Source organism: Chiloscyllium punctatum, chromosome 46, assembly GCF_047496795.1.
Source record: "Chiloscyllium punctatum isolate Juve2018m chromosome 46, sChiPun1.3, whole genome shotgun sequence".
NCBI classification, from domain to species: Eukaryota; Metazoa; Chordata; class Chondrichthyes; order Orectolobiformes; family Hemiscylliidae; genus Chiloscyllium; species Chiloscyllium punctatum.
The window spans coordinates 36,103,196-36,130,019 of record NC_092784.1 but is presented as its reverse complement, the minus strand read 5'-3'; the positions used below and the strand labels follow the sequence as shown (position 1 = coordinate 36,130,019).

Sequence of the window (26,824 nt, the reverse complement as noted above, 5' to 3'; positions counted from 1 at the left end):
GAATTGGACAAGCTTGCTGGGAGATGCAAACTTTTGAGGAAACAAATCATTTCAACTATTGGAGGATGGTTTGGTTAAGTTTCATTCAGAATTGTCTTACAGTGAAGCAGTGTCCTATAACACAGAAAAAGACCATTGACCCATTGCACTTGTCAGTTCTTTGAAAGACTGGAAATTTCTACTACTCATGCCCTTTCCCTACAGCCCCACAGGTTTTTCCTTTTCAAGTATGTTTCTCCCCCTGTGTTTGAAAGTCTGAAAAACAAAAGTTGTTAATCTCTCGTCTGGTTCTTCACTATTGCCAATGCTTAATGGGAAACTGAAGTAATAGCTACAGACATGTGCTCGAGTTCATGCTAAAGAAGAGGCATTAGGGAGGAGAAAGCTGCTGTCTACCCTCACGACTTGGCACATCCTGATCAATCAAGGCACAAGCAACTTCGAGACTCAGTGGCTCAATCAGCAGCAGCAGAGGAAAGAAAATGAATCCAACCGTGGGCTGCGAATTACATTTCCCTGTGCAACATTATTGTCACCACTGCAGAAAAGCTTGTGGATCCAAAATTGACTTCTCAGTCATCTGAAGACTCATTCAGCCTGATAGATGATTGATTCTGAGAGACTGCAGCTGCCAATGGTTCTTTTGCCAATTACCTTAAATTTGTGTGTCGTCTGGCTACTCTACCAACACCAATTGTTTCTCTTCATTTACTCTCCTAAAACTCTCAACTTGGAACATGTCTATTGATGCTAAATTAATCGTTCTGCTGTATGGAGAATAATCTGGGCTTCTTTTACATTTCCACATGTCTGTAGTCCCAAATCCTCAAATTCATATCATTTTCAGTGTGTACAGAGGCCAGAAAAAGGCCACTGTGGAATATTTAATTTGTTAAACTGGTAAGTTTTGCCTGTTATAAAATTACAGCACAGGAATGAGCCATTCAACCCATGCTGAACTTCCCAAGGAGTGATTCTTGTACTGCTCCTGCCCACCTTCTCTCCTCTAATTCTGTGCATGCTTTTCTTCAGGTATGTAGAAAATCTCAAAAGGTTTATGGCACAGATGAATGACACTCTGCCCATGTCTGCACTAACCAAAATGTGAACAACTAAGCCTCATCCTATTTTCGTGCATGTGGTCTATATCCCTGGAGTTATAAGGTTTCCTTGACATCGGGGAAGATCATGCTAGATCTGGCACTGCCTGATACTGCTGCTGAACGTCTGAAAACCCTTTCCTGATTAGGCACAGAGTCAAAAGTTCTTTTAAGAAGAAACACTTGTAGGAAAATGAGGCCTTCTGCAATGAAACACATTAAAAGAGCAAAGAAGTAAGATATCATCAGGAATATCATTAAGATAGCTAATGGATGAGTACAGTGTAAACAGAGGAGCAAGATATCTGAAGAATGTACTTTTTAAGAGAAATTCTGACATTTTGCGAAGTTTCCATTAAGCTCAGCATTGGCTTGGGAATTGAATTATTTGAATTTGGCAGCCCTAAAAATGTGTAATTAGGACAATGTGGAGGGAAGAGGTATGTAGTAATATTTTTAATGATACGGTACAACATTCTTTAATACTTTCATTAATGGTTTATTCACCTCAGATCATGATATGAACTGCTCTGGGATTTCATTCTCTCTGACAGGAAATAAATCAACATTTTATTTCGGTTTATATGAAATGAAAGAAAATGCACTTGTTTATGTCAGTCCTTTCATTTCATCAAAACGTAGCCAATGAAGTATTTCAACGCAACTGTCATTCTGTAGTTGATCCTTGAAGTCAATTTGCCGACAGCAAGTTTTATAAACAGCAGTGAGATAAATGAGATAATCTGCTTTTGGAAGTATCGATTGAGAGACAAATACTGGCCAGGATGCTACAAGAATTCTCCTGCTTTTTGTATGGTATTATGGGATCTTTTACATCCAAACTAGCATATTGACAGGCTCTCAATTAAACCCTTCATCTGAAACATAGTGCCATCTAAACTGCCACTATATTTTTTATATTTTTAGCATGTCACTATTATGAATTCTTGTGGCAGAGAGGTAACATCTGTACTCTAGGAGCAGTAGCTTTGGGTTTGAGTCCCATAGCCAAGGACTTTTTGGTGAAGGAAAGTGCATTCATAAAATGGTCAAACAGGTTGATTGAGAGACAGTAAGTCCTTCCTGTACTTTGCCCATAAACATGGACCAATCTAATGGAAGGGCATTGTCCAATCCTTGGAAACAAAGACAAAAGAAAAGTCAATCACATAATCAGCTTCAAACACATAACCTGGCACATTACCAATGCTCATTTTTGTAAGAATTCAATGAGCACTGTTTCTCCTTTACTCTGAGTGTAAGCTTTACTTCTTGACGTTAATCATGTAAATCCAAAGCAGTTAATGCAGACGTGGATTTTGTTGAACATTTTAAAAACCAACAAGCTGAGAGGCACAGATCATCAAAAGGTTTCTTCCTTATTCTCTGTTGCATTATGCAATTCGACACCAGTTGTTCCACCGCCATTTTCCATCTTACCCCTGTGGTAGGTTGGGGCAGACTTCTGCCCAGCACTGCTGCTCATGACGACTAACATCAGCTGGCCAATATACACGGAGATATGGGATGAGATCAAGATTGGGATAGATTGAGATGCCCTCTCAAAGTACCAGTCTTCCATCACTGTTGACCTGCACATGTGAAGGTTGCACATTTAGATGCTCTAAACAGTGAAGATTGGCTGGTAAAGACATTGCATTCAATGCAAATCCAATATTTCCATCTAAGGCTATGTCCCAGCAGGAATCAGCATTTTATAGAAGAGAAGGGGGAAAGGAAGGGAATATTTTATTTATAAATTATATTATGATTAGAGATTATCTTAATTCCTGATCAGCTTGAGGTTCAGTGTGATTGTTTTAAACTGTTTGTAGTCTCCATTAATAACAAACATGGGCAAAAACATTAACACTGCTCACAATATAAATAATACAGCTCAAAAATGAATTTCCAGTTTTCATTGAAAAATGGTATACAAATAGGTTATAGCCCAAGGTAGGCACTGTAGGAATTCTAATTCTGTTGGAGTCAAATTCTAAAAGATGCCAAGTGGGTAGTGTGCTGAAGTGCTCAGTGGGTAGACTATCAGGTAAGTAGGAAAAGGGTGGCACAGTGGCTCAGTGGTTAGCACTGCTGCCCCACAGTACCAAGGACCTGGGTTCAATTCCAGCCTTCGGTTAGTATTTGTATGGAGTTTGCATATTCTCCTTGTGTCTGCTTGGGTTTCCTCCAGGTGCTGTGGTTTCCTCCTACAGTTCAAAGATGTGCAGGTTAGGTGAATTGACCATGCTAAATTGCCCATAGTGTTCAGGAATATATAAGTTAGGTGCATTAGTCAGGAGTAAATATGGGGAATGGGTCTGGGTGGGTTACTATTCGGAGGGTCAGTTGGACCAAAGGGCCTGTTTCCTCACTGTAGGTATTCTAATTCTGTAAAACTGACTAGGTTTTGCTGAATAGGTAGATTGGATCCTGGAATTTTTTTCAAGGATTCATTAGCATTGGGAGACAGAACAAATTTACTTTCTTTCTATAATGCTGAGATTTTTTTTTAAACTTAGAATTTTGTAGTTTTCGAATTGGAAATGTCCCTGCTACCATGGTGGAGTTTGACATTGCTTTCAAAATGTGAACAGGGTTTTCGGTGCAGATTATTGGACGTGGATTGACCTGAAGTTTCCTCGATGAGATGGAATCTCCAATGCAAGGTTCCACTTTTCAGCCTTGTTGTTACAAAAGCAGAGCAAAATACTCCAGAACTAGCTGCATAATTGCAACAATGTTGAGTTAACCTGGCATGGCAGAGGTTTGCTGAGTGCCCCCCTTAAGTTTATCAATCTGAATTCAATCAGTGCCAAAAGTGCAACACAAGTGGATAAGGTGGTCAAGAAACACATTGCCATAAAGTTTAGCCAAAAATAATGCAAGCAGTCGATAAAATAAAATTGGAAGCATATGGCTCAGTGATGCCAAGTTTGAGTTTTAAAAGCCTTTTGATTATCTGTGGCAAGAGAGCATGATGGAAGTGAGAGGTCCAGTGGTTTTAGCTCCTGTTAAGGAATGAGTTAAACACCAACAACACTTGTGCAATATAAAACCAGAAACATAGCAAAATTATTCAGTGTTTCACTGAAAACAAACATTGGGCCAAATATATATGTGTGCTGAGGTTTGATATAAAAATAGATTTAAATAAGAATGTATGGAGTAGGATGGTGATATGGAACTATTTATTGAACCCCAGTTACATAAGCCAAAATAACTATAGTATGCATGGAATAGTTATCTCAAATGTATTAATCAAACAAAGAAAGGTAAAACTGTAGTACAGGGCCCTTTGACCCACCAATCTTTCTAAACTAAAAGTATTCTGCCTCTTCATGGTCTGTATCCCTCTATTCCCTTCCTATTCATGCACCTGTCAAGATGCTTCTTAAACGTTGCTATTGTACCTGTCTTTACCATTTCCTCTCGTGCATTCCAGGCAGTTACCACCTTCTGTGTAAAAACTGGTGCCTCTCACATCGACTTTAGACCTTCCCCCTTTCACTTTAAACCTACATCCCTGAGTAATTGACATTTCTACTGTGAGAAAATGATTCCCACTATCCATTCTGTCCATGCTTGTCATAATTTTGTAAACTTCTATCAGGTCAACCCTCTGCCTGTGACATTCAAGTGAAAACAAACCAAATTAGTCCAATCTTTCTGAAAAGGTAGTATACTCCAGGCAACATCCTGCTAAACCTTTTCCGTACTCTCTGTAAAGCCTCTGCATCTTCCTGATAGTGTGGCAACAATAACTAAATGCAATATTCCAAATGTGGTTTAACTGAAGTCCTATAGAGCTGCAATTTGAGTTGCCAACTTTTACATTCGGAACCCCGAACAATGAAGGCAGATGTGCCATAGACTTTCTTGATCACCTTATCCACTTGTGTTGCACTTTTGGGGAACTGTGGACCTGTATGCCAAGATCCCTCTGTATAGTAATGCTTCTAAAGTTTTACCATTTACTGTACACTTCCATCTTACATTAGATCTTCCAAATGTATCACCTCACATTTGATCAGATTAAACTCCATCTGCCATTTCTCTTCCCAAGTCTCCAAGATATCCAAGATCCTGCTGCATCCTCTGGCAATCCTCACTGTCCACAGTTCTCCAATCTTTGTATCATCTGCAAAGTTACAAATCAGACCACCTACATTCTCCTCCAAATCATTTGTATATAATACAAACAACAGGGACCCCAGCACTGATCCCTGTGGAACACTACTGATCATAGATTTCCAGTCAGAAAAACACCCTTCCACCAGTATCTCTGCCTTATGTGACCAATGTTAAAAATCACACAACGCCAACAAGTCCAACACGTTTATTTGAAAGTACAAGCTTTCGGAGAGCTGCTCCTTCATCAGGTAGCAAGTGGGGCAGGATCATAGGACACAGAATTTGTAGTAAAAGATCAACTGATGTGATTTATTGAACAAACCTAGACTGCTGTTAAGTCTTTAATCACTGAGAATGGAGATGCAGGTTTGAATTGATTAATATGTACATCCCACAACTTCTTTCACAGCATAGTCCCGAGATAACTTACAATTTTATCAGTATAAAAAAGGCGACATCTTAACTCAGACAATGCATTAACAGGCAACTACCAAATGATCCGACCAAAGCACAAACCTGTGAACTAAGCAGGTTGATTGACTTTTGATCCAGTCCTTCAGGGTACCCAACGCACTTTCATCCCAAGTACCTCTAGTATAGGGGACTTCTACTGCCTCCTGAAGATACTAGAGAAGTGATTGCTGGGCCTCTTGCTGAGATATTTGTATCATCGATAGTCTTCCGGCACCTCACCTGTGACTAGAGATTGGCTAACGTGGTGCCACTGGACAAGCCAGGGAACTATAGACCAGTGAGTCTGACGCCGGTGGTGGGCAAGTTGTTGGGGGAAATCCTGAGGGACAGGATGTACATGTATTTGGAAAGGCAAGGATGGATTAGGGATAGCCAACATGGCTTTCTGCATGGGAAATCGTGTCTCACAAACTTCATTGAGTTTTTTGAAGAAGTAACAAAGAGGATTGATGAGGGCAGAGCAGTATATGTGATCTATATGGACTTCAGTAAGGCATTCGACAAGGTTCCCCATGGGGGACTGATTAGCACGGTTAGATCTCACGGAATACAGGGAGAACTAACCATTTGGATACAGAACTGGCTCAAAAAGTAGAAGACAGAGGGTGGTGGTGGAGGGTTGTTTTTCAGACTGGACGCCTGTGACCAGTGGAGTGCCACAAGGATCAGTGCTGGTAACTATTCCACTACTTTTTGTCATTTAAATAAATGATTTCGATGTGAGCATAAGAGGTACAACTAGTAAGTTTGCAGATGATACCAAAATTAGAGGTGTAGTGGATAGCGAAGAAGGTTACCTCAGATTACAACAGGATCTTGACCAGATGGGCCAATGGGCTGAGAAATGGCAGATGGAGTTTAATTCAGATAAATGCGAGGTGTTGCATTTTGGGAAAGCAAATCTTAGCAGGACTTGTACACTTAATGGTAAGGTCCTAGGGAGTGTTGCTGAGCAAAGGGACCTTGGAGTGCAGATTCATAGCTCCTTGACAGTAGAGTTGCAGGGAGATAGGATAGTGAAGGCGGCGTTTGATATGCTTTTCTTTATTGGTCAGAGTATTGAGTACAGGAGTTGGGAAGTCATGTTGCAGCTGTGGTTAGGCCACTGTTGGAATATTGCGTGCAATTCTGGTCTCCTTCCTATCGGAAAAATGTTGTGAAACTTGAAAGGATTCAGAAAAGATTTACAAGGATGTTGCCAGGGTTCGAGGATTTGAGCTATAGGGAGAGGTTGAATAGGCTAGGGTTGTTTTTACTGGAGCATCGGAGGCTGAGGGGTGTCCTTATACAGGTTTACAAAATTATGGGGGGGGCATGGATAGGATAAATAGACAAAACCTCTTCCCTGGGGTGAGGCAGTCCAGAACTAGAGGGCATAAGTTTAGGGTGAGAGGAGAAAGATATAAAAGAGACCTAACGTGCAACATTTTCACGCAGAGGGTAGTACGTGTATGGAATGAGCTGCCAGAGGAAGTGGTGGAGGCTAGTACAACTGCAACATTTTAAGAGGCATTTGGATGGGTATATGAATAGAAAGGGTTTGGAGGGATATGGGCCAGTGCTGGCAGGTGGGACTAGATTGGGTTGGGATATCTGGTTGGCATGGACGGGTTGGATCGAATGGTCTGTTTCCATGCTGTACATCTCTATGACTGTATGACACAAAGCCAACACACGTGGACATCCTATTGTATCAGGCAGCGGGACCCTGTGTGAGAATCTCTCTGGCTAGTTGAGGGCATCTTGAAACTTATTATACAGGGGCCTCCCAGCTTCTGTTGCAACACTTTTAGGTTTCTTGTAGAAACTCAGTAGTCATGGACCAGTCAAACCAGAAACATTCCTCATCACAATGGACTCTACACCAGCAACCCCCACAATGATGGCTTTGCTGCAACAGTCTCAATACCAACAACTGCCAATCTCCCAGCACCATCCTCAACAACTCATCTGCTTCATCTTCAACCACCACGTCCTTACCTTTGACAACCAAATCTTTATCCGGACAGACGGAACAGCCATGGGGACCAAATTTGTATCGCAATATGCCAACACTTTCATGCACAAGTTCAAACAAGACTTCTTTGCTGCACAGGACCTCCAATCAACACTATACCCCAGGTACATTGATGACATTTTCTTCCTCTGGACATGGCGAGGTGTCACTGAAACAATTACATAGGATGAAACTTGTTGATATCACTATCATCAGACTTACCATGGATTACTCTTTAGAATAAGTCTTATTCTTGGATGCATGCATCTCCATCAAGGACAGGCACCTCAGTACCTCACTCTACCACAAGCCCATAGATAACCTCATGATGCTGCACTTCTCTAGATTCCACCCTGAACATTTTAAAACGTCTACGGAAAAACCCTATGCGTGCACAAGATCTGTTCAGATGTGGAGGAATGCAACAGACTCCTGAAGGTGCTGAAGGATGCTCTCATAAGAACAGGATACGATACTCAACTCCTCAATTGCCAGTTCATCCTTGCCACAGTAAGAAACTGTAATGACCTCTTCAAAGAGACAGATACGGGATATGACCAGTAGAGTACCCTTTGTCATCCAGAACTTCCCGGGACTGGAGAATCTACGCCATGTTCTTCGTAGCCTGCAACACGTTGTTGATGAGGATGAGCACCTCACCAAGATCTCCCTTGCACCTTCACTTCTCATCTTTAAACAATCACCAAACCTTAAACAGACCATTGTTCGCAGCAAACTGCCCACCTTCAGGACAACATCAACCACAACACGTTACAACCCTGTCATGGCAACCACTGCAAGACATGTCAGAGTGTCAACATGGATACTTCCGTTACGTGGGGACATCACCCATCACATGCATGGCAGGTGCTCATGTGACTCGGCCAACATTGTCTATCTCATATGCTGCAGAAAAGGACACCCTGAGGCATGGTATATTGGCGAAACCAAGCAGACGCTACGACAATGGATGAATGGACACCACACAACTATCATCAGATAGGGATGTTCCTTCACAGTAGGAGAACACATCAGTGGTCAAGGACATTCAGCTTCTGATATTCGGGTGACTGTCCTCCAAGGCAAACTTCATGATAAGCAACAATGCAGAGTTACTAAGCAGAGGCTGATAGCCAAGTTCGGTACCCATGAGGACAGCCTCAAGCAGGATCTTGGGTTCATTTCCCACTACAGGCATCCCCACTACACTATTCACTTACACACACAGACACACTCTTACACAGGATCACACTCGCACACATGCGCTCTCGCTCTCTCTCTGTCTGTCTGTCTGTCTCTCTCTCTCTCTCTCTCTCTCACACACACTCCATCACATTCATGCATACACTCTATCAAGTGCACATATAGACACACACACGGGCATGTACTCCATCACTCTATCAAGCACATGCATGCACACACAAACACAGTCACGTGCACACTTACATATTGTCTCCCTCTCTGCGACACACACACTTTCTCTCTCACACGTGCACACAAAAGCGCACATATAAGTCAATGCCGTGAATTTGCATTTGCAGGTTTGTATTTGCAGATATTTTGTTCAAAAAGCACATAATCTGTACATTGCACATAGTCCATATGACATTTTATAAATTGCTACTTTGGAAATAGAACCAGTCTGACTCAATGTTAGCATACAGACAGACTCGAACCGTTCACCTTTAATGCATTGTCTCAGCTGAGATGTCACCTTTTGTTTTATTATGATAAAACCTTAAGTTATCTCGGGACTGTGACTTGAAAGAAATTCTGGGACATACATATTAATCAATCAAAACCCATTCTAAGTGATTAAAGATTTTACAGAAATCTAGGTTTGTTCAATACATAACATCAGTTGTATGACACATTGATTTTTACCGTCCTGTCTCCCTTAGTCCAGGAACTCCCCATCTACATTCGTGACACCAAACATGCCCTTCACCTCCTCCAAGATTTTCGCTACCCTGATTCCCAATGCCATGGACACATCAATCCGCCATGACGAAGGTCTCCAAGCCCTCCGTTTCTTCCTCTCACATCATCCCAACCAGTACCCTTCCACCGACACCCTCATTTGCCTGACTGAATGGTCCTCACGCTCAACAACTTCTCCTTCCAATCCTCCCACTTCCTCCAAACCATGGGCACCCGCATGGGACCCAACTATGTCGGACATGTGGAACAGTTCATCTTCAATAGTTACACCAGCACCACCCACCACCTGTTCCTCCTCTAAATCAATGACAGTATCGGCGCTGCCTCATTCTCCCACAAGGAGGTTGAACAATTCACCTGGACCATCTCAGACACCTCCCTCCCCTTCCTGGACCTCTCCATCACCATCTCTGGCAACCAACTAACCACAGATATCTACTACAAGCCAACCGACTTCCACAGCTACCTAGACTACACCTCCTCTCATGCTACCTCCTGTAAAAATGCCATCCCTTATTCCCAATTCCTCCACCTCCACCTTCCCAGGATGATCAATACCCCCTCAGAAAGTCCCAAATGGCCTCCTTCTTCCACAACTGCATCTTCCCTTCCCACATGGTTGACGATGCCTCCCAGCGCATCTCCTCCACTTCATGCATCACCACCCTTGAACCCCACCTCTTCCAACGCAACAAGGACAGAACCCCCCGGTTCTTACCTTCCACCCCACCAACCTCCACATACATCGCATCATCCTCCTCCACTTCCGCCACCTCCAAACGGACCCCACCACCAAAGATATATTTCCCTCCCCACCCCTATCAGTGTTCCGAAAAGACCATTCCCTCTGCGAATCCTTGTCAGGTCCACACCTCCCTCCAGCCCACACCCCATTCCTGGCACCTTTCCCTGCTACCACAGAAAGTGCAAAACTTGCACCCACACCACTCCCCTCATCTCCATCCAAGGCCCCAAGGGATCCCTCAGACATTTACCTGTACTTCTACCAATGTAATCTATTGCATCCATTGCACCTGCTGTGGTCTCCTCTACATCAGGGAGACAGGACGTCTCCTTGAGGGTCATTTCAGAGAACATCTCTGGGACACCTGCACCCACCAACCCCATCACCCCATGGCTGAACACTTCAACTCCCCCTCCCGTTCCGTCAAGGACATGCAGGTTCTGGGCCTCCTCCACTGCCAAACCGTTACTACCTGACGCCTGGAAGAAGAATGCCCCTTGGGACCCTGCAACCACACTGGATAAATGTGGATCTCAGCAGCTTCCTCATTTCTCCTCCCCCCACATTTATCCCAGTCTCAAGCCTCCAATTTAGCACCACCCTCCGGACCTGTCCATCACTTCTCCCTCTGATGTATCACCTTCTCCCTCACCTTCATCCATCTATCGCTTTTTCAGCTATCTTGCCCACAACCCCACACCCGTCCCATTTATCTCACAAGCCTCATTCCTGATGAAGGGCTTATGCCTGAAATGTTGATTCTACTGCTCCGCGAATGCTGCGTGACCTGCTGTGTTTTTTCAGCAATACACTCTCGACTCTGATCTCCAGTAACTGCAGTCCTCAACTTTCTTCATAAATTCTATATCTTATGGTCCTAACCTACTAGCTACCTGATGAAGGAGCAGCACTCTGGAAACTTGTACTTTCAAATAATCCTGTTGGATTATAACCTGGTGTTGTGTGAGTTTTGACTTTGTCCACCCAAGTCCAACACCAACGTCTCCACATCATTATATGACCAAGGCAGTTCTGAATCCATCTTAGCAGCTCACCGCAGATCCCATGTAATGGCCTGCCCTGAGGTACCTTGTTAAAGGCCTTGCTAATGTCCATATTCATAACACCACCACCCTGCCCACTTCAATCATCTTTGCCAGTTCCTCAAAAAACTCAATCAAATTCGCGAGACACGACCTATGCCACACAAAGCCACATTGCCTCTCACTAATATGTCTATATTTTTCCAAACATAACCAAATCCTGTCCCAGTGGCTAGAGATAGCACCAGAGCAAGCCGACTTTGATATTGGTGGGCCCACTGCTGGTGGTGGTGGTACTGATGTCAGCACTAGTATAAAGGGATTTACTCTTGCATTTATTCAGGATGGTTGTGGACTCTGATAGCGTCATAGAACCATAGAGATATACAGCATGGAAACATATGGATGGGTATATGAATATGAGTAGACTGACATGGGCCAAATGCTGGCAAATGAATCTAGATTAATTTAGGATATCTGATCAGCATGGATGAGTTGGACCGATGGGTATCGGTCCAACTCATCCATGCTGATCAGATATCCTAAATTAATCTAGATTCATTTGCCAGCATTTGGCCCATGTCAGTCTACTCATATTCATATACCCATCCATATGCCTTTTAAATGTTGTAATTGTACCAGCCTCCACCACTTCCTTCAGCAGCTCATTCCATACGCGCACCACCCTCTGAAAAGTTGCCCATTAAGTCCCTTTTAGGGACCTTTAGGACCGTGATGTCTCGCATCGTATCTTTTGGGGTCCTGAAGGGAGAGGGTGACCAGCCTCAAGTCGTTGTCAATGATGGTACCAACAACATAGGTAGAAAGAGGGATGTAAGGCAGGATTTTAGGGAGCTAGGGTGGAAGCTGAGAGCTAGAACAAACAGAGTTATCTCTGGATTGTTACCCGTGCCACGCAATAGCGAGGCAAGGAATAGGGAGAGATATCAGCTAAACACGTGGCTGCAAGGATGGTGCAGGAGGGAGGGTTTCAGGTTCTTGGATAATTGGGGCTCATTCTGGGAAGGTGGTACTAGCACCCCTCTTGAACCAGAGGGGTACTAATATCCTGGGTGGGAAATTTGCTGGTGTTATTTGGGTGGGTTTAAGCTAGCTCAGCAAGGGGATGGGAACCGGAGGTGCAGTTGCAGTGCACAGGAGCCCTGACACAGTATGTCGAAGGGTCGACAAGAGGTCAGGCCACACTGGATCTGGTGCTTGGTAATGAACCAGGTCAGGTGTTTGATTTAGTTGTAGGTGAGCACTTTGAAGAGAGTGACATTAACTTAGTTACGTTTAGTTTAGCGATGGAAAGGGATAGGTACGTGCCACAGGTCGAGAGTTATCGATGGGGCAAGGGCAATTATAATGCGATTAGGCAAAAATTAGGATGCATAGAATTGGGTAGCAAAATGCAGGGGATGCAGACAATGGAAATGTGGAGCTGGTTTAAGGAACAGATATTGAGTGTCCTTGATAGGTATGTCCCTGTCAGGCAGGGAGGAAGTGATAAGGTAAGGGAACCGTGGTTTACTACAGAAATTGCATCTCTTGTTAAGAACAAGAAGGAGGCTTATGTGTTGATGAGGCAAGATGGTACAGATGAGGCGATGGAGCGTTACAGATCAGCCAGGAAAGATTTTAAAAGAGAGTTAAGAAGAGCAAAGAGAGGACACTAGCAGTCTTTAGCAAATAGAATAAAGGAGAATCCTAAAGCTTTCTATAGGTATGTGAGGAATAAAAGGACGATTTAGGGTAGGAATAGGGCAAAACTTGCGGCCACACCTCCCTCCAAGGTCCCAATGGATCCTTCCATAGCCGTCGCAAATTCACCTGCACCTCCACACACATCATTTACTGTATCCGCTGCACCCGATGTGGTCTCCTCTGGGACACCCGCACCAACCAACCCAACTGCCCTGTGGCAGAACACTTTAACTCCCCCTCCCACTCTACCAAGGACATGCAGGTCCTGGGCCTCCTCCATCGCCAGACCCTGACCACACGACGCCTGGAGGAAGAGCGCCTCATCTTCCGCCTAGGAACCCTCCAACCGCATGGGATGAATGTAGATTTCTCCAGCTTCCTCATTTCCCCTCCACCCACCTTATCTCAGTCCCAACCCCCGGATTCAGCACCGCCCTCTTGACCTGCAATCTTCTTCCCAACCTCTCCGCCCCCACCCCCTCTCCGGCCTATCACCCTCACCCTCACCTCCTTCCACCTATCATATTCCCAGCGCCCCTCCCCCAAATTCCCTCCCCCTTACCTTTTATCTCAGCCCGCTTGGCACACCAGCCTCATTCCTGAAGAAGGGCTTATGCCCGAAACGTCGATTCTCCTGCTCCTCGGATGCTGCCTGGCCTGCTGTGTTTTTCCAGCACCACATTTTTCAACTCTGGTCTCCAGCATCTGCAGTCTTCACTTTCTCCTTGGAATATGGCCAGTCAAAGACAGATGTGGAAAGTTGAATATGGACCCTGTAGCGATCAGAGAGGTGCTAAATGAACAATTCTTATTGGTGTTCACTCAGGAAAAGGAGAATATTGTGGAGGAGGAGGATGAGGTACAAGATATTAGACTAGAAAGGATCAAGGTTAGTTACGCACAGGTGTTATCAATTCTAGGAGTGAAAGTAGACTGGGCCGGATGGGATTTATCCGAGGATTCTCTGGGAAGCTAGGGAGGAGATATCAGAGCCTTTGTCTTTGATATTTGAGTCGTCATTGTCTACAGGTTTAGTACCTGAGGACTGGAACGTTGCAAATGTTGTGCCATTGTTCAAGAAGGACAGCAGAGATGACCCAGGTAATTCTCGACCAGTGAGCCTTACTTCTGTTGTAGGAAAGGTTTTGGAAAGGATTATAAGAGATAAAATTTATAATCATCTAGCAAGCAAAAATTTGATTTCAGATAGTCAACATGGTTTCGTCAAGGGCAGGTCGTGTCCCACAAACCTCATTGAGTTTTTTGAGAAGGTGACCAAGCATATAGATGAGGGTAGGGCAGTTGACGTGGTATACATGGACTTCAGTAAAGCCTTTGATAAGGTTCCAGATGGTTGGCTGATGAAGAAATTGCAGAGGCATGGAATTGAGGGTGATTTAGCAGTTTGGATTAGAAACTGGCTTTCTGAAAGAAGGCAGCGAATGGTGGTTGATGGAAAATATTCAGTCTAGAGTACAGTTACTAGTGGCATGTCACAAGGATCTGTGTTGTGACCACTGCTGTTTGTCATTTTTATAAATGACTTAGACGCAGGCATAGTTGGATGGATTAGTAAATTTGCAGATGACACTAAAATCGGTGGAAGAATGTTACATGTTGCAGGGGGACTTGGATAACTGCAGAATTGGGCTGAGAGGTGACAAATGGAATTCAATGCAGCTAAATGTGAGGTGATGCACTTGAGATTAGATTACTTTTGAGAGATTAGATTACTGACAGTATGGCAACAGGCCCCTCAGCCCAACAGGTCCACACCGAGCTTCCGAAGAGCAACCTTTCGAGACCCATTCCCCTACCTAACACTATGGGCAATTTAGCATGGCCAATTCACCTAACCTGCACGTCTTTGGATTTTGGGAGGAAACCGGAGCACCCAGAAGAAACCCACGCAGACACTGGGAGAATGTGCAAACTCCACACAGACAGTTGCGTGAGGCGGGAATTGAACCCGGGTTTCTGGCACTGTGAGGCAAACCACTGTGCCACCATGCCGCCCCAATACGTTTAAGCTTTCACAAGTTTGACACTTGTACGAGACTTTTTTTTAAGATTCCCTACAGTGTGGAAACAGGCCCTTCGGCCCAACCAGTCCACCCCGACCCTCCGAAGAGTAATCCACCCAGACCCATCTCCCTCTGCCCAATGCACCTAACACTACGGGCAATTTAGCATGGCCAACTCACCTAACCTGCACGTCTTTGGATTTTGGGAGGAAACCGGAGCACCCAGAAGAAACCCACGCAGACACGGGGAGAATGTGCAAACTCCACACAGACAGTCGCCTAGGGCTGGAATCGAACCTAGGATCCTGGTGCTGTGAGGCTGCAGTGCTAACCACTGAGCAACCATGCTGCCCTGGTGTTATTCTTTGGGAAGAATAACAGGAAGGCAGAGTACTGGGTCAATGGAAAGATTCTTGGTAGTGTGGATGTGCAGAGGGATCTTGGAGTCCATGTGCATAGATCCATGAAAGTTGCCACCCAGGTGGATAGTGCTGTGAAGAAGGCATACAGTGTGTTAAGTTTCATTGGTAGAGGGATTGAGTTCCAGAACCGCAATATCATGCTGCAATTATACAAATCGCTGGTGCGGCCGCACTTGGAATATTGTGTACAGTTCTGGTTGCCCCATTACAGGAAGGATGTGGAAGCATTGGAAAAGGTGCAGAGGTGATCTACCAGGTTGTTGCCTGGAGGGCAGGAAAGGCTGAGAGACCTGGGTCTGTTCTCATTGGAAAGAAGAAGGCTAAGGGGGGATTTGATAGAGACATACAAGATGATCAGAGGATTAGATACGGGCGGCACGGTGGCACAGCAGTTAGCACTGCTGCCTCACAGCGCCAGAGACCCGGGTTCAATTCCCAACTCAGGCAACTGACTGTGTGGAGTTTGCACATTCTCCCTGTGTCTGTATGGGTTTCCTCCGGGTGCTCCGGTTTCCCCCCACAGTCCAAAGATGTGCAGGTCAGGTGAATTGGCCATGCTAAATTGCCTGTAGTGTTAGGTAAAAGGGGTAACTGTAGGGGAATGAGTGGGTTGCACTTTGCCAGGTCGGTGTGCACTTGTCGGGCCGAAGGGCCTGTTTCCACACTGTAAGTAATCTAATATGGTAGACAGTGAAAGACTTTTTCCTAGGATGATGATGCCAGCTTGTACGAGAGGGCATAACTACAAATTGAGGGGTGATAAATTTAAGACAGATGTCAGAGGCAGGTTCTTTACTGCAGAGAGTGGTAAGAGCCCTACCTGCTAATGTAGCAGGTACATTAGGTACTCAGCCACATTAGGGAGATTTAAACAATCCTTAGATAAGCACATGGATGATTTTGAGATAGTGTAGGGGGACGAGCTGAGAATAGTTCACAGGTCGGCACAACATCGAGGGCCGAAGGGCCTGTTCTACGCTATATTGTTCTATGTTCTAAATATTTACCTTCTCATCTTAAACCTATGTCCTCTAGTTATGGACTCCACCCTGGGAAAAAAAGACCTTGTCCATTTACCCTATCCATGCCCCTCCTGATTTTATAAATCTCTGTAAGTCACCCCTCAGCCTCTGATGCTCCAGGGAAAATAATCCTGGCCGATTCAGTACCACCCTGTAGGTCAAACCCTCCAACCGTGGCAACATTCTCAATTTGTAAACCCTTTCAAGTTTCACAACATCCTTCCCATGCCAGTGAGACCAGAATTGCATGCAGTATTTCACAAGTTGCCTAACCAATGTCCTGTAGAGCAGCAACATGACCTCCCAACTCCTACTCAATGCACTGAAGGCAAGCATACCAAATGCTACCTTCACTATGCTGTCTACCTGTGACTCCACTTTCAAGGAACTATGAACCTGCAGTCCCAGAACTCTTTGTTTAGCAACACCACTAAGGACCTGCCCAGATTTGCCTTTCCAAAGTGCAGCACCTCACCTCACATTTATCCAAAGTAAGCTTCACCTGCCACCCCTCGGCCCAATGGCCCATCTGATCAAGATCGCATTGTACTCTGAGGTAACCTTCCTCGCTGTTAATACACCTCAAATTTTGGTGTCATCTCCAAACTTACTAACTATGTTCACATCGCATCATTTGTATAAATGATGAAAAGCAGTGGACTCAGTACCAAATCTTGTGGCACACTGCGCATCACAGGTCTTCAGTCTGAAAAGCAACCCTCCACCACCACCCTCTGTCTTCTACCTGCAAGTCAGTTCTGTATCCAAATAGCTGATTCTTCAGCTATTCTGTATGATTTGACCTTGCTAACCAGACTACCAGAAGGAACTTTGTTGCACGTCTTACTGAATTCCACCAGCCCTCATCAATCCTCTTTGTTACTTCTTCAAAAAACTCAATAAGGTTTTTGAGACACAGTTTCCCAAGCACAAAGCTATGTTAACTATCGCTAATCAGTCCTTGCCTTTTCAAATACATGTAAATCCTGTCCCTCAGGATTCCCTCCAACGTCTTGCCCATCACCAATGTCAGGCTCACCAGTTGCCTTTTCCTTACCGCCTTTCTTAAATAGTGGCACCACATTAGCCATCCTCCAGTCTCCTGGCACCTTGCCAGTGACTATCGATGATACAAGTATCTCAGCAAGGGGCCCAGCAATCTCTTCCCTAGCTTAAAGCAAAGTTCTTGGGTATACTTGATCAGGTCCTGCAGATTTATCAATCTTTGTGTTTTGAGACGTTCAGCACCTCCTCACCATTTTTCAAGATGTCGCTATTTATTTCCCCAGATGTCCCTGAATGAACCAGGTTAACAGCTTCAGTCTGGGAACTCATATTTTATGAGATCACCAGACTAACCTTATTTTAATGACTACACCAAAACCACCTCCTTTTTTATATCAATATGCCCTAGAATATTAACATTGCCCTCACTTGACTCACCATGTGCCATGCACTTCTCTTTTGTGAAGACCAATGCAAAGTATTTGTTAGGGATCGCTCCCACTTACCCTGGTCCCACACATAAATTTCCTCCTTTTTCCTTGCGTGGCCTTACCCTCTTGCTTCTTATGTATTTACAAAAAGCTTAGGGATTTTCCTTAGGTACGTTTGCTAAGGACATTTCATGGCACCTTTTAACCCTGCTAACTTTGTTTAAGTCCTTTCCTGATTTCTTTATATTCTTTTGAGGGATCTGTCTGTCTTCAGTTTCCTAATACATACATGTACCTTCTTTTTTCTTTTTGACTAAGCTCACAATTTCTCTTGTCATCCAAGGTTCCTGAATCTTGCCATCCTTATCCTTCATTTTCACAGAAACATGCTCAGTTTTGAAATCTAATCAACTAGCCTTTAAAGGATTCCCACATGACAGTTATGGACTTACCCTCAAACAGCTGCGCCCCCCAATCTACATTCCCCAGTTCCTGACTAATATTGTCGTAGTTAGTCTTCTCTCAACTTTCACCTGAGGACTACTCTTATCCTTATCCATTAGTAACTTAAAACGTAAGAAGTCATGATGTGGAATGTTGGACTGGGGTAGACAAAGGTAAAAGTAACAAAACACCAAGTTATAGTCCAACAGGTTTATTTGGTTTTTGGAAATTTGATGTCTGTGTCGATATGTGCAAACTTCTTGGATATCCACTTTGAGCCCAAATAAACCTATTAACTATAATTTGATGTTGTGTAATTTTTAATTTTAAGAAATTATGGTCACTGATCAAGATATGTTCTCCCATGCAAACTTTGATTACCTGGTCGAGTTCATTCTCCAATACCATGTTTAGTATGGCCCTTCCCTAGTTGGATAATTCACATCCTCCTGGATGAACCTAATAAATTGGATTCTCCCTCCCCGCCTTCATCCAAGCCACTGGCACTAAGGGAATCACGATCAATATAAGGGAAGTTAAAATCACGCACGATAACAACTGTACTTATTTTATATTTTTCCATTGTCTGTCCACAAATATATTTCTTTGTCTCCTGTGGCTGTTGTGAGGTCTATTGTGCAACCCCCTCAAAGTGATTGCTTCTTCATATTCCTGAGCTATACCCATATGGCCTCGCTGAATGAGTCCTGCAGGGTGGCCTCCTTTAGTGTAGCTGCCTCATTGCTGATGCAACTTTCCTCACCACTTTTACATATCTCTGAATCTCACCTGAGATTTACATCATTGAACATTAATCTGCCAGTCTTGTCCTTCTCTCAGAGAAGAAAGTGAGGACTGCAGATGCTGGAGATCAGAGTTGAAAAGTGTGGTGCTGAAAAAGTGGAAAATTCTGTTGAAGGGCTTATGCCCAAAACATTGATTCTCCTGCTCCCTAGATGCTGCCTGACTTGAAGTTCTTTTCCAGCACCATACTGTTCTTTCTTTTAGCCTTACTGGCCTCAGACTCTAACTCCTCCTTAGTCATTCTATTTGCTGACTTATTGTGCTGGTTTCCACCTCCCTGCACATTAATTTAAGATTTTCCCAAATGACACTAGCAAACCTCCCTGCCAGAATATTGGTACTCCTCCTGTTTAGGTGCAACACATCCTTCTTGTACAGGTCTTACCTGCCCTGAAAGACATTCCAATGATCAATATATCCTCCCTCCTATACCAGCTCTTTCTTTAGTCATGTATTTCACTGTACTATTTTTCTATTCCTAGCCTCACTAACACTGAGATAAGAACCCAAGAGGGCCTGATTTTCAACTTCCTACGTAACTCCATGAACCCTTTGCAGGACCTCGCCATTCTCCCTGCCTGTGTCATTAGTACCAATGTGTACTATGACCTCTGCTGCTCACCCTCCCTTCTGAGAATGTCCCACACCAGCTCAGAGATATCCTTGACCTTGGCACCATGGAGGCAACACATTCTGGAGTCCGTTTTGCAGCATGGAAATGCCTATTTGTGGCTCTGACTATATGCTCCTATGTGTGTCCAAGTGCTGCTCAAAATGATCCATGAATTCTGACAGGAGTTTTGTGTGTACTGCATACTTTCTATAAGCGTCACACTTTCTTCTGTCACAATTTTAATAATATCACACAGACAATGCCACACTCTAAGGTACTCTCTGAATCATCATGAGAAGTCTCATTGGTAATCTGCTAGCATCATGCACATTTTGATAGTTGCTGGTATTTGTCGCCATCACAATCTGTTGGTCACAACTCCACTGTTATAAGGCAACATATCATCTGATTTAACATGAGGAATGTCATATGATATCGCTCACCCCAACGCCACAAGTTTTTAAATTTTGTGTAAAACAATAATTGGACATTGTGGGAACCACTGTATTCTGTTGCCCCCTAACTTTTTTGTTATGTGTAATTTTTGGTGCTGGAACATTACTTTTCTTAGAATAAGAATCAGACGGTTAATTGATCTGAGAAGATAGAGGGTTGACCAGAGCAGGTATTTAACCACAAAGTGGAATGATATTACTGTCGGATGCATTCTGTGGTGAAAGGGTGATAGATCATTCTCTTAAATTAAGAAATTTAATCAGATTGGAATTGTAAAGTTATGGACAATTTGTTGACAGATAATGACAGATTTATACATTATGAAGTGTTTGCATCATAGAAAAAGGTCAATAAGCACAACAGCATTCATTTTGCATAGGAGACATCTCGTAACCCACTTCATCTCATATAATCAGCGTATCCTACTATTCCTCACTCCCTAATCTGCTTACCGAGCTTCTCCTTTTAACATATCAATGCTGTTTTCTTCAACTCCCTTCTGTGGTACAGTTCTCCATTCTGACTACTATCTAGGTTTCTCCTGAATGCCTTGTTAGGTTTCTTGGAAACTATCTCATCGTAATGGCCTTGAACTGTGGTCTCACCTGTGAGTGGAAATGTTATCTCGGTATTGACACAAGCAGACCTTTCATAATCTTGAAGGTCACTGCCTGGCCATTTCTTAGTCTTCTCTATTCTAAAGCACGCAGGCCAGTTTCCTCACTATTCCCTTGTAAATAAAATCTATTAGCATCTATCAGTTCAGTACCTGTACCCAATTGTATTTTATATTCAGGCATTTCTTTTAAAATTTGTTGATGGAATATGGTTATTGCTGTCACTTATTGCACATCCCAAAATGTCCAGAGAATATGGTAATGATCTAGTTTCTTGAAACTATTGACTGGCTTGCTAGACCATTCCAAAGGACAGATAGGTGCCAACCACATTGTTGTAGGTCTGAAGTCACATGTGTGCCAAACCAGGTAATGTCAGCAGATCTCCTTCCCTAAAGGGAATTGATGAACCAGATTGTTACTTACTTATATTTGTTCATGGTGTGTGGGTGTCACTGCCTAGGCCAGCATTTAATGCCCATTCCTAATTGCCCAGGGGACATTTAAGTGTCAACCATAATGCTATGCGTTTGAAGTCACATATAGGGCAGACCAAGTAAGGATGGCAGATTTCCCTCCCTGAAGAACATTAGTGAATAAGATGGGTTTTTACAACTGTTGACAGCGGTTACATATTTGCAATTAGATTAGCTTAGTTATTTTGACAATCTGATAGTTTCATGGTCAGTATTCCTGATATGACCATTTTAGTTAAATAATTGAATTTAAATTTCCTGGTTTGTGCCATTCAAACTTGTGATTCTGGTCATTTGTTCTGGTACTGTGCCAATGTTATCCTATTCTGTGTCATGGTATCTCACGTTTTGAATAAGACAGGTTTTTTTTGTGATCATTACCTCCCCTCCATGTTTTACACATTGTATCTGCCATAAATAAATTTAGAAGTTGGTATTTTTTGCACACCTTCCACCCCACCTTATTTAGTCACTCATTGGGCTACATACAAGCCTTCAGATTCCTCACTCAACTATGCAGGCCTGTGGTATGTTGAATTTTCTGCCAAAATCAACCCTTTCCCGACGCGATATCCACATAGTACATTGTCCAGCAGTGGTCACTGCTTACAACCAGGACCTGCCCTGCTTGCTACTCTTTCTCCTCTCTGAAATAATCTGACCACAGTTAGCCAATCCGGAACCCGAAGGATGGCCACTTGGGTGTCAGGAGTGTCATTAGCTTCCTGTGGAACTTGGGGGATAAATCTGTACTCACAGGCTGGGAGGAGCAGTGAAAGAGGAGGAGGTTGAAAACATTGGGAAGGGAGGGATTGAAATAAAAAGAGGGAAAGAGATAGAGGGATTAAAAGGTGAAGGGAGACTGAGGGGAGGAAAGGAGACATATAGCTAGGGACAGAGGGATAAAGGAAGAGACTGAGAAGTCTAGATAGGGACAGAGAGATGGAGGAGAGACAGGGAAATGGTGGGAGGGTCTCAGAAACAGAGGAAGGGACTGAAGGATAAAGGGAGGAATAGATATTTGGGGAAGAGATGGAGAGATAAGGGAGGAGATATTAGAAGAGAAAAGAAGGGAGAAGGAATGAAAAAAGGAGAAGGAGAAAGATAATTAATATAAGAGGGTGATGTGAGGTGAGGTGAAAATGAAATAAAAAATAGAAAGTAAAGAATGATTTCAAATGAACCAAGAATATAGAACATAGAACAGTACAGCACAGAACAGGCCCTTCAGCCCACGATGTTGTGTCAACCACTGATCCTCATGTATGCACCCTCAAATTTCTGTGACCATATGCATGTCCAGCAGTCTCTTAAATGTCCCCAATGACCCTGCCTCCACAACTGCTGCTGGCAACACATTCCATCTTCTGACAACTCTCTGTGTAAAGAACCCACCTCTGACATCCCCTCTATACTTTCCTCCAACTAGCTTAAAACTATGACCCCTCGTCTTAGTCATTTCTGCACTGGGAAATAGTCTCTGGCTATCGACTCTATCTATGCCTCTCATTACCTTGTATACCTCAATTATGTCCCCTCTTCTCCTCCTTTTCTCCAATGAAAAAAGTCCGAGCTCAGTCAACCTCCTTATAAGGTAAGCCCTCCAGTCCAAGCAGCGTCCTGGTAAACCTCCTCTGAACCCGCTCCAAAGCATCTGCATCTTTCTTATAATAGACGACCAGAACTGGATGCAGTATTCCAAATGCGGTCTAACCAAACTTTTATAGAGGTGCAACAAGATCTCACGACTCTTAAACTCAATACCCCTGTTAATGAAAGCCAAAACACCATATGCTTTCTCAACAACCCTGTCCACTTGGGTGGCCATTTTAAGGGATCTATGTACCTACACCCCAAGATCTGTCTGTTCCTCCACACTACCAAGAATCCTATCCTTAATCCTGTACTCAGCTTTCAAATTCAACCTTCCAAAATGCATCGCCTCACATTTATCCAGGTTGAACTCCATCTGCCACCTCTCAACCCATCTCTGCATCCTGTCAATGTCACGCTGCAGCCTACAACAGCTGTCTATACTGTCAACGACACCTCCAACCTTTGTGTCATCTGTAAACTTGCTGACCCATCCTTCAATCCCCTCATCCAAGTCATTAATAAAAATTACGAACAATAGAGGCCCAAGGACAGAGCCCTGTGGAACACCACTCACCACAGACTTCCAGGCAGAATATTTTCCTTCTATTACCACTCGCTGTCTTCTGTTGGCCAGCCAATTCTGTATCCAGACAGCTATGTTCCCCTGAATCCCATTGCTCCTGACCTTCTGAATGAGCCTACCATGGGGAACCTTATCAAATGCCTTGCTAAAGTCCATATACACACCACATCCACAGCTCGACCCTCATCAACTTTCTAGTCACATCCTCAAAGAACTCGATAAGGTTTGTGAGGCATGACCTGCCCCTCACAAAGCCATGTTGACTGCATTTAATCAAGCCATGCTCTTCCAGATGGTCATAAATCCTATCCCTCAGAATCCTTTCCAACACCTTGCAGACGACAGACGTGAGACTTACTGGTCTATAATTGCCGGGGATTTCCCTATTTCCTTTCTTGAAGAGAGGAATTACATTTGCCTCTCTCCAGTCCTCAGGTACAACTCCAGTGGAGAGCGAGGATGCAAAGATCTTCACAAGTGGCGAAGCAATTGCATTTCTCATTTCCCAAAGCAGCCGAGGACAAATCTGGTCCAGGCCTGGTGACTTGTCAATCTTAATATTTGACAAAATTTTCAGTACATCAGCTTCCTCTATCTCTATCCATTTCAGCATGCACACCTGCTCTTCAAAGGTTTTGTTCACTACAAAGTTTGTTTCTTTCGTAAAGACAGAAGCAAAAAACTCCCCTACCTCCTCTACCTCCTCAGACTCCACACACAAATTCCCTATGCTATCCCTGATCAGGCCTACTGTTTCTTTGACCATTCTCTTATTCCTCACATAAGTGTAAAATACCTTTGTGTTCTCCCTAATCCGTTCTGCTAAGCTTTTCTCGTGCCCCCTCCTGGCTCTCCTCAGACCATTTTTATCTCCTTCCTTGCCTGCCTGTAATCCTGTAGAGCTGAGCTTCTTCCACCTTACGTAAGCTACCTTTTTCCTTTTGACGAGAAGCTCCACCACTCTCGTCATCCAAGGTTCCTTTATCTTACCACTTCTTGCCTGTCTCAGAGGGACATATTTATTCATCACTTGCAACAACTGTTCCTTAAAAGGTCTACACATGTCTATAGTGCCTTTACCATGGAACAATTGCTCCCAATCCATGCTTCCTAACTCATGTCTAATTGCATCATAGTTTCCTCTTCCCCAATTAAATATCCTCCCATTTTGCCTAATCCTCTCCTTCTCCATAGCTATGTAGAATGTGAGGCAGTTGCGGTCACTATCACCAAAATGCTCTCCCACCACAAGATCTGATACCTGCCCTGGCTCATTGCCGAGCACCAAGTCTAGAATGGCCTCTCCCCTTGGCCTGTCAACGTACTGAGTTAGGAAACCCTCCTGAACACACCTTACAAAAACAGCTCCATTCAAATCTTCTGCTCGAAGGAGGTTCCAATCAATATTCCTCGCCTCGCTATCTCGTGGCACCGGTAGTAAACTAGAGAACACGGTGGGCGGCACGGTGGCACAGTGGTTAGCACTGCTGCCTCTCAGCGCCTGAGACCCGGGTTCAATTCCCGCCTCAGGCGACTGACTGTGGAGTTTGCACATTCTCCCCGTGTCTGCGTGGGTTTCCTCCGGTGCTCCGGTTTCCTCCCACAGTCCAAAGATGTGCAGGCCAGGTGAATTGGCCATGCTAAATTGCCCATAGTGTTAGGTAAGGGGTAAATGTAGATGTAGGGATATGGGTGGGTTACGCTTCGGCGGGGCGGTGTGGACTTGTTGGGCCGAAGGGCCTGTTTCCACACTGTAAGTAATCTAATCTAATCTAATCTAATCTAATCTACTCTGTTTGTCCTGCTTTGCAGCTTCCATCGTAACTCCTTGAAATCACTTTTTATATCTTTGATCCTTTTCCTGGCTATATCATTAGCGCCAATATGTAACACGATTTCTGGCTGTTCGCCCTCCCTTTTAGAACCTTATACTCCCGATCGGAGACGTCCCGGACCCTGGCACCAGGGAGGCAACGTACCTTCCGGGAATCCCGATCCTGACCACAAAATCTCCTGTCGATTCCCCTAACTATTGAGTCCCCTACCACGAGTACTTTTCTATTCTGTCCACTTCTCTTCTTTGCCACAGTGTCAGGCTGAGTGCCAGAGAACTGACTGCTATGGCTTTTCTCTGGTAGGTCATCCCCCCCAGCAGTATCCAGAACTGTATACTTATTGCTGAGGGGGATGTTCACAGGGGATCTCTGCACTGTCTGACTGTCCCCTTTCCTCCCCTAACTGTAATCCATTTATCTTTGTCCTGAGCCTTAGGAGTGACCAACTCCCGGTAACTCCTCTCAATTACCCCTTCAGCCTCCCGAATGATCCGTAGTTTATCCAGCTCCAGCTCCAATTCCCTAACACGGTTTTCAAGGAGCTGGAGTTGGGTGCACTTCCCACAGACATAGCCAGCGGAGAAGTGTGCCATGTCTCCCACCTGCCACATTCTGCAGGAGGAGCAAGCAACTGCCCTAGCATCCATATCCGACTTATCTGAACACCCACTCAGTACTAAAGTAGAAAGCTTAGTTCAAGTTGCTATAAAATTAATAACAAACTTCTATCCAATAGAGGAAGTTTAGAATGAACGTTACCTTATTTAACTAGGTTAGAGGAGGAGGGCGGGTGGGAGACTCTACAGTAGTAGAGTCTCGGGTTTAGCTGCCTTACTGATATATATGGTCACTGCTTTCCTTCCCAGCTGCCCCTCTGGTCCTCATCACTCCCTCCGTTGCTCCCACTCCTTCTGTGAAAGGGAAAACACCGCTGTCTGCTCCTGGTAAGTAATTTTTTAAAAACCTCCTTACCTTAGCTGCAGTCTTCCGGGTTCATCTTATCTCCGCTGCTGCTCGCACTCAAAATGCTATCAGACAAGTTTCTAAACCTTCATCATACTCCAGCTTGTGACTTGGTGAATAACAACACAACTTGTTTTATTTTCTGTTTTGATGTCAGTTTCTGTTGATCAAGTATCAGAATTCCATTACATATTAAAATCCATTACTCAGCATTAGTCACCACTCTGACTGACTTTTGCTGAAAACTCACCTTTCTTTCCTGCTGTTGTACACTGGAAGGCCCACAGCTGTACTCAGCTTTCCTTTGCTGTTTTTACCAGTCCCATGGGAGCTGGTTTGTTCTGTGATTTCCACTCCACAGGAATTCAACCCCTTCCAACCCCTCACCCAACC

General features: G+C 44.1%; 2 long non-coding RNA genes across 3 annotated transcripts in view; one reads left to right on the top strand and one right to left on the bottom strand.

The window, feature by feature from the left end:
- LOC140467948 (uncharacterized) overlaps positions 1–26,824 on the top strand; it is a 40,125-nt gene that overhangs the window by 3,044 nt on the left and 10,257 nt on the right. The window contains exon 2 of the long non-coding RNA XR_011955545.1: positions 26,335–26,412. This is a non-coding gene — a long non-coding RNA (uncharacterized lncRNA). The remainder of the gene's footprint in view (positions 1–26,334; positions 26,413–26,824) is intronic.
- Positions 1,522–26,785, bottom strand: LOC140467947 (uncharacterized). 2 transcript variants are annotated; one of them, XR_011955543.1, is made up of 4 exons: positions 26,682–26,785; positions 26,441–26,591; positions 13,703–13,913; positions 1,522–3,310 (listed from the first exon to the last, which is right to left on the bottom strand). It is a non-coding gene; the product is annotated as an uncharacterized lncRNA (long non-coding RNA). The 2 variants fall into 2 exon arrangements; XR_011955544.1 differs by having other exon boundaries at positions 1,522–2,692.